Genomic DNA, 13179 nt, shown 5'->3' with positions numbered 1-13179 from the left:
GGTTAAGGTGACGGACTAGAAATCCGTTGGGGTCTTCCCGCACAGGTTTGAATCCCGTCGGCTGCTGAAAGTTCTTTTGCCTGCCTGGTTGGACGAGTGGTTAGCATATCCGTTCTCCAGCCAAAAATCTGCGGGTTTGAATTCTGCCGTTGGCATGGATGTTTGTGATTGTCTCTGAAAATACTAGTGGTGGTGGTTGACGGTAGATATATGAATTGATTTGTGGAAACAGAGTTTTAGAGTTGGTGCCCTCCCTCGATGAGTCTTTGGACTTCCTGGAGGTGTCATGTAATAATAATATATAGTGCTGCCCTTGAAGTGGTACTGTTAAGTATGCTAAGTATACTGCTGTTAGTTTTTCTGGAAGATATTCAAATGTTTGTTAATAATGCAAAATAAAATTTAAAGGCTACAATGTAAGTGTAAAGTTTTACACTTTGGAACTCAAAACTAATACTGTTCCACATTGTCAGTGCTGCACTATACTAAGATATCTCAGAATAATGGTAAGGAAGTGGAAGGAAGACAAAAAAAAGTATGATAGCATAAAGAAGTATTAAATTTGACATGAACAAGCAGAGATAAGGTGGTGGTCTTACATATTTACATTAAAATTGTGCCATATTATCCTAAGATCAGTCCCTTTCATATATAACACTGCTGAACACTGCATTACTTCATGTAGAAAGTATTTTACCTTGGATATAATAAATGTTAAAGATACCAAGCTATTTTAAACCTGGTTTTACTCCATTTCCCAAGTAAGCAAACAGACAAACAAGTCAAGTTTGCGCCTGCAAGTATTGCAAGTCTACCTGACCCTGCATGTAGTGCAAGACCAAGGCAACTCATGGTAAAAGTAAGCTCTGATCACTAATCTTAATATTTACCCAAAATGCAAAGCACATCTCCTGGAGGAGATGTATGATGCTTTGTATTAAAGGCAAGGGGCCACTACCCAGACCGGTTTCGACCTTTATTGAGGTCTCATCAGTGGGAGCCAGGCTAGAAATACCAAGATTTTAGTAATACAGAGCTTATAAGTATTTTACCAGAACAAGTTACCATAAGGTGTTTTAACCTTATGGTAACTTGTTCTGGTAAAATACTTATAAGCTCTGTATTACTAAAATTTATTACTAAAATTTTACCAGAACAAGTTACCATAAGGTTAAAACACCTTATGGTAACTTGTTCTGGTAAAATCTTGGTATTTCTAGCCTGGCTCCCACTGATGAGACCTCAATAAAGGTCGAAACCGGCCTGGGTAGTGGCCCCTTGCCTTTAATACAAAGCATCATACATCTCCTCCAGGAGATGTGCTTTGCATTTTGGGTAAATATTAAGATTAGTGATCAGAGCTTACTTTTACCATGAGTTGCCTTGGTCTTGCACTACATGCAGGGTCAGCTAGACTTGCAATACTTGCAGGTGCAAACTTGACTTGTTTGTCTGTTTGCTTACTTTGGAAATGGAGTAAAACCAGGTTTAAAATAGCTTGGTATCTTTAACATTTATTATACCCAAGGTAAAATACTTTCTACATTTATATCTCCCCCTGAGATTTTTATTTAATAAGGTTAAAACACCTTATGGTAACTTGTTCTGGTAAAATACTTATAAGCTCTGTATTACTAAAATCTTGGTATTTCTAGCCTGGCTCCCACTGATGACACCTCAATAAATGTCGAAACTGGTCTGGATAGTGGCCTCTTGCCTTTAATACAAAGCATCATACATCTCCAGGAGATGTGCTTTGCAGCTCCCCCAGAGAATACTTTATGGGGATCCCCCCCATGAAGCATTCCCTGAACACTATGACCACCAGCTCTTCCGAAAGAATGAACAGGCAAAAGTCATTAAAAATCACCATATAGCAAATGTGAACTCTTTAGGTTTTCCTTTGGCCTGCTCAACTAATCACCTCATAATCTCATTTTGCCTTCCTTAACAAACTTGTCATTCTTCTTGCTTATGCTTTATAAATACAGTTTGTGAGCTTGCTGAGACCTTTCTCTTTACGTACCCTCTAAAACATTTCCATTATTGGTTCCTGCTGAATGGTGCAATTCGGTCTTAACTTCCATCTGATTTATCCTTCTGATTCTAGATATACAGTCAGATAGTGCTTCCTTCAAACTCCTGTTTAACATCTCCCATATACTACTAAGTTTTCTTAGTAGTATATGGGAGATGACACCTCCAGATGAGTCTTTGGACTCCCTGGAGGTGTCAAATAATAATAATAATAATAATATTAATAATAGATTCGTATGCTGTATCACTGCTTCACACTACATGTAATAATGTATTTCCATATATAGCCTTTGCCAGGAGTATCCGGAATAAGGGAGAGGAATTGGTGGCGCAGATAGCATCAGCCTGGCCAAAAATTATTGGGATCACTGAGACATGGTTGACAGAAGGGGATATAATAACAGGAATAGAGGTTGCTGGGTATCGCATTTTTCGTCAGGATAGGAGGGGAAAGCGTGGGGGTGGAGTACTGCTTATGATAAGTGATGACCTATGTCCTCTAAGAGTGGAGGCTTTGGAAGGAAGTGAGACAAATGATTTTGAGAGCATATGGTGTGAGGTAGAGGTAGGCAAGACAGGATATTTAGTGGGGTGTTGCTACAGACCCAGGAGCACGGAGGATGGGGACCAGGAGATGTTTAGACAGCTAAGTTTGGCAAGTGCAAGAAGAATGATTGTTATGGGAGATTTTAACTACAGTAGTATAAATTGGAGAGAGGAAGATGCATGTAGCAATAGTGGAATGGAATTTCTAGAATTCTTGAGGGACAAATGTCTTAGGCAACATGTAACAGAGGGAACAAGAGGGTCAAGAGTTTTGGATTTGGTTATAGCATCAGAAGAGTTGATAATAACTGAGATGACATCTCTCCCAGCAGTTGGAGAGAGTTACCATATGGTTTTGACTTGGAAAATGAATAGACATGCAGGAGTATCAAAGAGACGGGAACTGAACTTATGTGGAATTATAATGCAGGTGATTATAATAGTCTTAGACGTCAACTTCAGGAAGTTTCATGGAGGGAGGAATTGGAAGGCCGGGATATCGTTAGTGCGTGGGAAATTGTGAAAGAATATTTGTTAGCAGCAATGGTAAGTTGTATACCACGAGCGAAGAAGAGGACACAATTTGGAGTAAAGTGGATGACAAACAAAATTAAACAGGAATTGCATGTGAAAAAGAGGCTATGGAAGAGATATAAGGAGACAGGTGAAGAGAGGATGCGTGAATATAAGACACAGGCCAGAAGAGTGACTAGTGTGGTAAGGAAAGCGAAACTGGAATATGAGAGGAGATTGGCCCTAAGATCCAAAGAAAATCCTAGGGAATTTTTTAGCTATGTGGCCAGTAGGAGGAGAAACGACAGTGGAAGAATGATATTGTGGGATAAAAATGGGAATAGAGTGACTGATGCAGAGGACATAGTGGAATTGTTCGTGACCACTTTATTGGAGTATTTCATCCTGGAGGAGTCAGTTTTAATGCTAGAACAGATAGCAGATAGTCAGTTTTAATGCTTGAACCTGCCCTATCCCTCTGGGATAGGGCAGGTTCAAGGTTTAGAGGTACAGGAGGAGAGTGTGTTTCAGATACTGAGAACTCTGGATGTCAATAAAGCTTTGGGATTGGATGGTATTTCACCACTAGTTTTAAGAGAATGTGCTGGGGAACTGACAATGCCTTTAACCTGGCTTTTCAATGAAAGTCTGGCTTCAGCAAAGGTGCCCAGGGAATGGAAGGAAGGTAAGATAGTGCCATTGCATAAGAGTGGTAACAGACTGGAAGTGTTTAATTATAGACCAGTCTGTGTGTCATCAGTGGTTGTTAAGATCTTGGAGAAAGTAGTGAGGGACCGTATACAGCATTGGGAAGATGAGGGTAATGTTATCTGTGAGAGTCAACATGGATTTGTGAAAGGGCGCTCTTGTTTTAGTAATATGCTGGCCTTTTATAATAAAGTTACAAGAACATTAGATGAGGGAAAGGCATATACTGCAATTTTCTTAGACTTAGCAAAGGCATTTGACAGGGTGCCACATGATAAGCTGATATTTAAGTTGCAACACATCGGACTGGATGTCAGATTAGTCAACTGGATTCAGGATTGGCTGTCTGATAGGTATCAGAGAGTTGTGTATGGTGGAGCAGTTTCAAGGAGACAGAGGGTTACAAGTGGGGTCCCACAGGGCTCAGTACTAGGACCTATATTGTTTAACCTCTATATCAATGACATCGCCAGTGGATTGCAAGGGGATATTCAGTTGTTTGCAGATGATGCGAAGCTGGGAAGGATTATTAGTAATAGTGCACATGTGGTAGCCCTGCAAGAGGATTTGAATAAGCTAGATAGATGGGCAAATGAATGGGGGTGTCAGTTTAATGCAGCAAAATGTAAGGTCTTGAGGTTTGGGAAACATCGATGGGATGCTGCATACTCTATGGGAGGAGTTATACTGGAGGAAGTTGGGGAGACGAGATCTGGGGTTGATGATTGATAGAAACCTGAAGTTTAGGGGATATACTGCAAAGGTGGTGAAGGTAACACAGAGGATTGCTGCAATTATGAGAAGGACACTGACCTGCAGAGATAAGAGGGTTATCATTCCGTTGTATAAGTCTCTGATCAGACCACACTTGGATTATTGTTCTCAGATTTGGTCCCCAGGATTTGAAGGGGATAAATTAACTGTGGAAAGGATACAAAGACGGATGACAAAGATGGTTTCAGGACTGTACAAGGATAGTTATGAGAATCGGCTGAGGGGATGTGGACTGCAGAGTTTGGTGGATAGAAGAAGGAGAGGTGATATGATTGAGACTTTTAAACTGTTGAGAGGTGGTTACAGGGTTGACACTGGGGAGTTCTTTCACTTGGTTGAACAGCGGGAAGGAGTGATGACAAGAGGCCATCCCTGGAAGTTACGAAAGGAAACTGTGAGCAAGAGGGCGAGGAGTGGTTTCTTTGCATGGAGGGTGGTTGAGCTGTGGAATGCATTGCCTGATAGAGTGGTGAGGGCGAGAATGGTCAATGAGTTTAAGGAGTGGTATAATAGACTTTTTGTTTCTTAGGGGGGACCTCCCCTCGATGAGTCTTGACAGACTTTATGTTCTTAGGAAGGACCTCCCATGATGAGAGTGTTTTGACTCCATGGAGGCCTGAATAATAATAATAATAGCCTTTCTTGACTTAAAATTTTGTTGGCAAATCCTCTGACACTGTCATCAGATCTGGCATACTCTTAAACTTCCAACACATGGTGGCTCAGGTAATTATCTCCATAAAGTCCATTTCCTTCATTCCATGTAACTGTTCCTCTTCTGCAGAACTTCGAGGCATTCTTTTTTTCTTCGATTTCTGATAAATCTGCTCATAAAGAATTTCTATAAATAAGAAACAAGCACATAAAGAAATATGACAGCCTTTGCTGTTTTAATTCTCTTCTGCAGATTCCACCTGTTTAAGTTGTCATTAGCCCTTCTTCTAAAAGGCTTGAAAGAATTACTGACAGTGTATTCTTCCATAATTTTCAGGTTCTGACCTCAGACCTCGTGTGGCATATAGAATGTGATGTGTGCAACCTCCAGATATTGCCAACAATGCCAGGCTCTATGTGGTTAACTTATGCATGCTTTGCTGCCTAAAAGAAATCTCTAACAGCTAACACTCTGCTGTCTGAATTATGAAAAGACAAAAATAGTCTTTACTAGCAGTGATAATGGGAATGGCACTGTTCGCCTCAATACGAGTGCAATTGTAAAATAGAAGTGCAACTATGCTAACTCTCAGTAAATGAAAACATTCAAAAGTAAAAATGTCTTGCTTTGTGGTTCTCTTCCCCCTCCTGATATACAAATTACTCAAAATCATTAATTCTAATAATTACTATAGTAATATTCAACCGATTCTGCCTCCTTTAAACAGTATTTAACCTTCCCCCCAGCTGCTGATTTTATTATTAATTTTTCATAAACTTTTTACCTACTGTATCCAGAATTTGATTTTAAGCAATACTGATATCACAAGTAGTTTTAACATCACTTCTTTATTCACTAATATTCCTCTTTCGGACACCTTAGTTACTTAAAATGTTCCATCACCCCCCCCCCTCTCCCCTCACATTACTGATCTCATCAATTTTGCAGTTATTTCACTTAGGAGGATACCACATATAAACAGAGAGTACAGCAATAGGCTCTCTCTCCACCCATAACCAACTTTTATATGGAGCATTTCAAAAATGTGCTCTTGATACTGCTTCTCAAACCTATCTGACTAAGATACATTGATGATGATGTGTTCTCCATTTAGCCACATAGCTGAGACTTATTAATATACATGACTTATTAATTCTCCGCCAGCTTAACAGCTAGCATCTCAGAATTGATTTCGCTATAGAAAAAGAAAATAACAGTCTTTTTTTTTTTTTCTTAGCCAGTTTAATCACATCTTCCTAATGATACTCGTTCCATTTAGAGAAAAACCTACCCACGTAGGTAAATTCACAGACTACCATCGTCCTCCTTTACAACAATATAGTATTATAAAAACTTTTTAAGAGCCACCAGTGCTATTCCAAACAAGTTTTCCTCTTAACTGAAGTTAATTTTATTCATTGCACCTTCTTATCCAGTGGCTGCAATGTCAAAAAAATTAACAGAAGACTCCTCTCCCAATTTCACATTCCTCTCAACATATAGGTAATAGTCATGCTATTACGATTTTCTGTATATCTGGAGTACCTCTAAATAAATAGCTAGAACTTAAGAGAGAGAATCTTTGCACTACTTTCAAATCCCATATGAAGCTGGCTATCCTCATCTTCTCAAGACCAACTCCTATCAGTTCCATGTGTACAGGTTCCTTTTCTTGCAACTTAAGTTGTAATAAAAAGCTTCTTCATTCCATTAACCTTTGTTTAATTCATTTCTTATTCTATCTTCATTCCAGTAAATCATAATATAAATTCTTATTTCCAGCACTTTCACACTCTGCTTTCTTTTCCCTCAGATCTCTTTTCTTATATGAAAGGCTCCATGTAGGTGCTATCCTAAGTACCACTTTGTCATTCTTCTCTTCTTACATCCATCTATCCATCCATCACTAACAGGTAAATGGATAAGGGTTGTTACCTTAATATTATTATGTGACACCTCCAAGGAGTCCAAAGACTTGTCGAGGGAGAGCACCAACTCTAAAACTCTGTCTCCACTACTTAATCCACCAACTATGGTGAACCACCACCTACATCCAGGGATGGGGAACCTTTTTAGTATCAAGGGCAAAAATTGCTAATTTAAAAACTTCCGCGGGCGACTGGCAAATTTCAACTCATATATAGTGTATGTAGTGTGCAATATATATTTTACCAGCAATATATAATATATCTGACGATCATATTATATGTAATATAGCTATTTTTGGTTTTGTATATTTAATTATTTAAATTTAAATAAATTTAATTATAATAAATTTAAATTATTATAAAATTTTATTTACATGTACATCAGCAAAGGGGGCGAATTGAAATAGACTCACAGGCGAAATTTTGCCCACGGGCGAGGGTTTCCCCACCCCTGACCTACACCAATGGCATCTATTGCCCGCTGCCACCACTAGTATTTTTTGTCTGTGTTTGGGATGAAAAACCCAAGTTTCTGGGATAAAAACCCTGCTACCTTCATATGAGATTGGCTAACTCACCTTCAATTGAAAAAATTCCATATATTCTTCTCATCATGACGAGAACTGGCCTTTTCCATTCGAAGGCTCAGCATACCATTGTTCTTCCAATTGCACTCCAGAGGCACTTAATATGTGGTTTTAAAAGTGATGTGAAGATTATACGGTATTTATGTACTGTCACAATCATTTTAGAAATGTCCTAGATATAGGGAATGGAAATACATTTACTCTGATGTGGGGGAGAGAATACTTTGTTTTTCACCATCTGAAGCTCTTGACTAATTGGCCAGAAGAATGTGGCACATATAATTGAGCTCATTGGAAAGTGCAGTATCACTAGGTCCCACGTGTTAATATTTTAATGATATTATAATGTTTACTGTATATCATTATGATACACAGTAAACATTTAGTAAATTTATTCCTATCCCATATCTTCTAAAAGTGTTTGATTTACACCAAAATTGAGATGGTGTAAATTTAAGTGATGACTACTAAATTTAATTAATCTAGTAGTGATCCCAAGTACCAAACGTCAGTATATTTTAACAATAGCTGCTGCCATGCATTTTGTGAAATGCATCTGAAAAATTGTACAGCATTTGTGTAGGTAGAAGTAATCCTAACTTAATGTACATCATTGTGTTTTGTTGGGGTCTGCCATGGTTTGTCTTTTTTGGGTTGTCATATTGAGCATCTGCTATCCAGTGCTTTTTTTCTGGGGATACGCAATGGTATGCAGTACTGGCACCTTTTTTCTTAAGTTTTTAAAAATTTGTGATTTATTGACAGCAAAATGTATTATAAATATTCCGGTAGATGGTACTGTGTTCAAAAATTGAATTTTCAGTTTTAATTACTCATAAGTTGTTACCCTGATTTCCTGTTTCATAGGTTGGTACACAACTGGAAACAGGAAGTTGTGTTCACTTCCGATTGCTTCCAATATCAGTTTATCAGTTCTATATTCACTCTGCAACAGGCAGGTGTTCACGTGAGTTTTGAATTAATCTAAGTTAAATCATTGCAATCATTATTCAAAATGAGTAAAATAAGTAGTTACTTTATGCCAATGTGTAAAAAAAAAAAAAAAAAAAAAAAAAAAAAGCTGAAGAAGCAGAAATTGTTGAATCTACTTGTGATCCTGAAACAGAAAACTAGCACTGAAAATACACTTGGTAAAGTAGATCACGAAACCAAGACCGAAGATCCACGTGGTCAAAAGGAAGCAGATTCTGATAATGATTGGCCCGAGTGTTGGACACTTTTGCAGAAAAATGACTTCTGTGAGAGAAATGAGTGGCTGTATGCTAAGAATAAAATCTTGGGCTGTAAAGTGTATCATGGTGTTGGAAGTCTTGCTGTTGATAAACACATGGGAACGAAAATTTCAGTGGAGTGGCCAAATGGTAAAATCAGTCATTTTGGAGAATCTTGCAAATAACAATTAATGTCATTAAGAAAAGAGATTTCCGATCATAAGGAGAGTGCAGCACACAAAGCGAGACAACGAGGGTATATCGGAGGATATGTTAAAAGTGTGGAAGTTGCTGTAATAACATCTTCATGGTGAGTACCGGCACCTTTTTTTCCAGAAAAAAAGCACTGCTGCTATCTATCCTTTATGTTTGGATTGCTGTTCCCCCCCCCCCTCAGGTTATTCACTGCATGCAATTGTGGAGGGTGCTCCTCTCTCTTCGCATTTTCTGCTGCTACAGGTGTTCCTAGGACCTCTGTTTTTCTTGCCATCTTCATGTGCATAAATTACCCTTTCTTACTATTAATTACCATGGGCTTGCTGATAATGGTGTTTTCCATTCCTCTCCTCCTGCTCATTTGGTAAGCTTTGTGGTGCGCAAGCATCTCAGGGTCTTTTGTGGCCAGTGTGCCCTAGGCACTAGTCTCTATACTATCCTTCAGTAGGGTTGGTGATGATATTCCATTCATCTTCAGTTCTTCCAAGACACAGTTTTGTCTTTTTTCCTCACAAAAAAGACCTTGTTCTTTCCACTGACTTTGATGGTGCTCATTTGGGACTGGATACCTCTTCACGGACTAATACTTGGTCCTAGCTATTCCTGGCACAAGCACATCTTCTGTACCTCATGCCTGTATCTCACAAATGGTCAGTGTCCACAGGATGGTGTGCTAAAAACTCTATAAAAGTCCTTTATACTGTTCAGACGAAGGCATTTCATTTAATTGATCACCTCTCCCACATACTCCCTTAGCTACTTATCAACAGACACTAAGTTTTGTATTGGCATTTCTACAGATATCTTAATCGGTACTAAACCTACATCCACCATTTTCCCTTCTATTTCTGATAAAGCTACAGTAATATGAGCAACCTAGCTAACATACATTTATAGTTAAATTACTAACCCTCCGACCCTGTTACTCTCATTCATCTTTCATTCCATCTGGTTTTTGTTTTCTGGAGTAAGTGCTCCCCCCCCCCCACTGCAGAATACTTTATTAGAGTCCCTATGAAGTATTCTCTAAACACTATAACCACCAGCTCTTTCAGAAGAATGTCAAATATTACTTTCTTTTGGTCCCTGCCCATACATAGAATTGATTTGCTATAGCTTTTATAGCTTCTCATGCATAGGCATGATAAAAAAATATATATAAATAAATAAATATTGAAAGAAAGATAACAGCACAAATATCATTAATGAAATTTTGGGGAGTATATGAAATTTCACTGAAATTGTTTTATCTATCAAATTAAAAATACAACATATGTATTATTTAATATTCTTTTTTTTTTTGTTAATAATGTACCAATGGCTTTTGTGACTTGAAAATAAAAAATACAAATTTTCTTAATGTAATTAATCTTGTCATCTGACTTGCTCGAACAAAATTTTATGCTTTATAAATCCTTGTGAAAGGCAGGTTTAAATTAAATAAATAAATGTTCAAGAATGGAATTTTGAGCAGTATAAGGAAGTTTTTTCACTTGGTTATGCTACCAATTATATATATTTGGTTTAATCTTTGTCTGCAAGGAGATGTGCTTTACATTATGGGAGATACTAAGGCAAGTGATCAGAACTTACTTCACCTTTATCATGAGTTGCCCCAGTCCTGAAAATACTTCAGGCGCAAACTTTGTTTGCTTACACTTGGATAAAGGATTAAACCAAATATATATAGTTTGAGCAGTATACTTTAATAAAAGTGGCCATTTTAAGAGAGCAGTGTAAGTTATTAGACTAATATAATTATTAATAGACTTGCTTGATTTATTTTCAGGAAATGATATTCACTGGCAGTTTTGTCAAGGAAGTGAATCAAGTATTGATCTTTCTCAGAATGTTATTTCTTGTGTTGAGTTCAACATTGATGGAAATCTTTTAGCAGTTGGTGATGAGTCGGGACGAGTTATAATTTTACAAAGATCTTTACTTCCAAAGAAGTTTCCATTATATGGTAGATTGTATAAAATTTATGCAAACTTTCAAAGCCATGAAAGTCTTTTTGATCCTCTGACAAGTACAGATATTGATAAACGAATTAATAAAGTTAAATGGCTGAACAGAATCAATTCTGCCTATTTTATTATGTCAACAAATGACAAAACAATTAAACTCTGGAAGATCATAGAACAGGATAAGGAAATTTGTAGCCATAGCTTAAAAGATGGTTATGGAAATTTAAGAGATCCAACCACAATTACTACTCTAAGAGTTCCAGTCCTGACATCCTCAGATAGTGTAGTAAAAGTTAAGGAAAAATGTTCTTATCCAAGTGTCCATGACTACAAAATTAATTCTCTGTCATTTAACAGTGACCAAGAAACATTTCTGTCTGCAGATGATCTACAGATTAATCTATGGAACATTGAATACAGCAAGGAGGTTTTTAATATTGTCAATACAAAACCTGAAAATATGAATGATCTAGCAGAAGTCATCACAGCTGCAGAATTTCATCCTACACAGTGTAACTTGCTTGTGTATGGAAGTAGTAATGGGTTAGTTCGGTTGTGTGACATGAGGATGGCAGCTCTATGTGACCATCATTACAAACTCTTTCGTTATGAAGAGACAATGGATCTCATTTTGGCAGAAGCAGCTTATAGCATATCGGACATGAAATTTAGTAAGTGTGGGAGATATTTAATTTCAAGAGATTTTCTAACTATTAAGGTGTGGGATCTAAACATGAATACAAGACCAGTAGAGAGTTTTCCAATTCACAATTTTCTACAGTCTAAACTGTATAGTTTGTACTACGGTGAATACATGCTTGACAAATTTAATTGTGGCTGGAGTTCATGTGAAAAGTACATTATTGGTGGGTCGTATAATAACTTTTTTCGCATATATGATCTAAACACAAAAGAAGATGTAACCTATGAAGCAAGTAAGGACACTGTCAGACCAGGAGCAGTATTAGAACCAAAAAACATTTATTTGGGTACAAAAAGGAAAAAACACGCAGTTACTGCTGATAAACTGAAATATACCAAAAAAATCTTGAATGCAGTCTGGCATCCAAAGGAAAATATAATTGCTGTTGCTGCCACAGATGGCCTGTATATTTTTAAAGAAAACCATGAGGCTTCTGTGATTAAATAATTTATATATGTTATTTGTAATGGACGCAGATTAAATGTTAAAGTTGAGAACAGCAAGTTCAAGTAAGTTGTTATATCTATAAATATATTATTTTGTATTTTTTATATCCTTTGAATAAAACTTGTCTTGTTTGTTAAGAATCAGTTATTAGAGATTAAATTTTGGTTCAATAAAAATATCACATTTGATAAGTATTTTATTATTATTATTAACATCTGACCTCCATGGAGTCAGACTCATCGTGGGAGGTACACACTATTGCACATAATGCTCATCTAACTGTGCCTTAAGTTGATTCAATGTGTCTACATTCACAACACTCTCAGACAGTGCATTCCACTCACCAACCACTCTCCATACAAAGAACCTGCTCCTCATGTTCACACCCTCCTTATACAGTTTCCAGCGATGGCCTCTTGTTCTGCCCCCTCTATGAAAAATCTCTTCCATGTCAGCCTGATAACAACCAATGACTAGCTTATATGTCTCAATCATATCCCCCCTCCTCTTCCTCCTATTCACAAGGCTTTGCAATTTACATTCTCTCAATCAGTCCTCATACTCCACATTCAAAAGACCACTGACCACCTTTGTGAATCTTCTCTGGACCCTTTCCAACATATCCTCATCACCATGAAATCTGGCAACCAAATTTATGAACAATAATCCATATGAAGCCTGATCAAAGCCTCATACAATGGCATCATAACCTATTTCTGCAGATCAGATCCTCTGCATCATTGCCATTATCCGATGTGATGTCTTCACAACTTGTGCAGTGTGGCCCCCTGAATTTTAGGTAATTGTTCACCACCATTGGGAAACTCTACCACATCCTCCCTCCCCTCCACAGTCCAGACTTAGCA

At 37.5% G+C, this 13179-nt stretch overlaps 1 pseudogene across 2 annotated transcripts in view; it reads left to right on the top strand.

Moving 5' to 3' along the window:
- Positions 1-12453, top strand: part of LOC150095524 (serine/threonine-protein phosphatase 2A 55 kDa regulatory subunit B beta isoform pseudogene) — a 58647-nt pseudogene extending 46194 nt beyond the window's left edge. For both annotated transcript variants that reach the window (XR_016550073.1, XR_016550074.1), the window contains exon 3: positions 10986-12453. The product of XR_016550073.1 is annotated as a serine/threonine-protein phosphatase 2A 55 kDa regulatory subunit B beta isoform pseudogene, transcript variant X1 (transcript). The remainder of the gene's footprint in view (positions 1-10985) is intronic.
- The last annotated feature ends 726 nt before the right edge of the window (positions 12454-13179 follow it).

Source organism: Typopeltis vanoorti, chromosome 20, assembly GCF_054136105.1.
Source record: "Typopeltis vanoorti isolate ZY-2024b chromosome 20, IOZ_Tvanoo_1.0, whole genome shotgun sequence".
Lineage (NCBI taxonomy): Eukaryota > Metazoa > Arthropoda > Arachnida > Uropygi > Thelyphonidae > Typopeltis > Typopeltis vanoorti.
The sequence above is the reverse complement of the archived record's forward strand: the minus strand, read 5'-3'. Positions and strand labels throughout refer to the sequence as shown.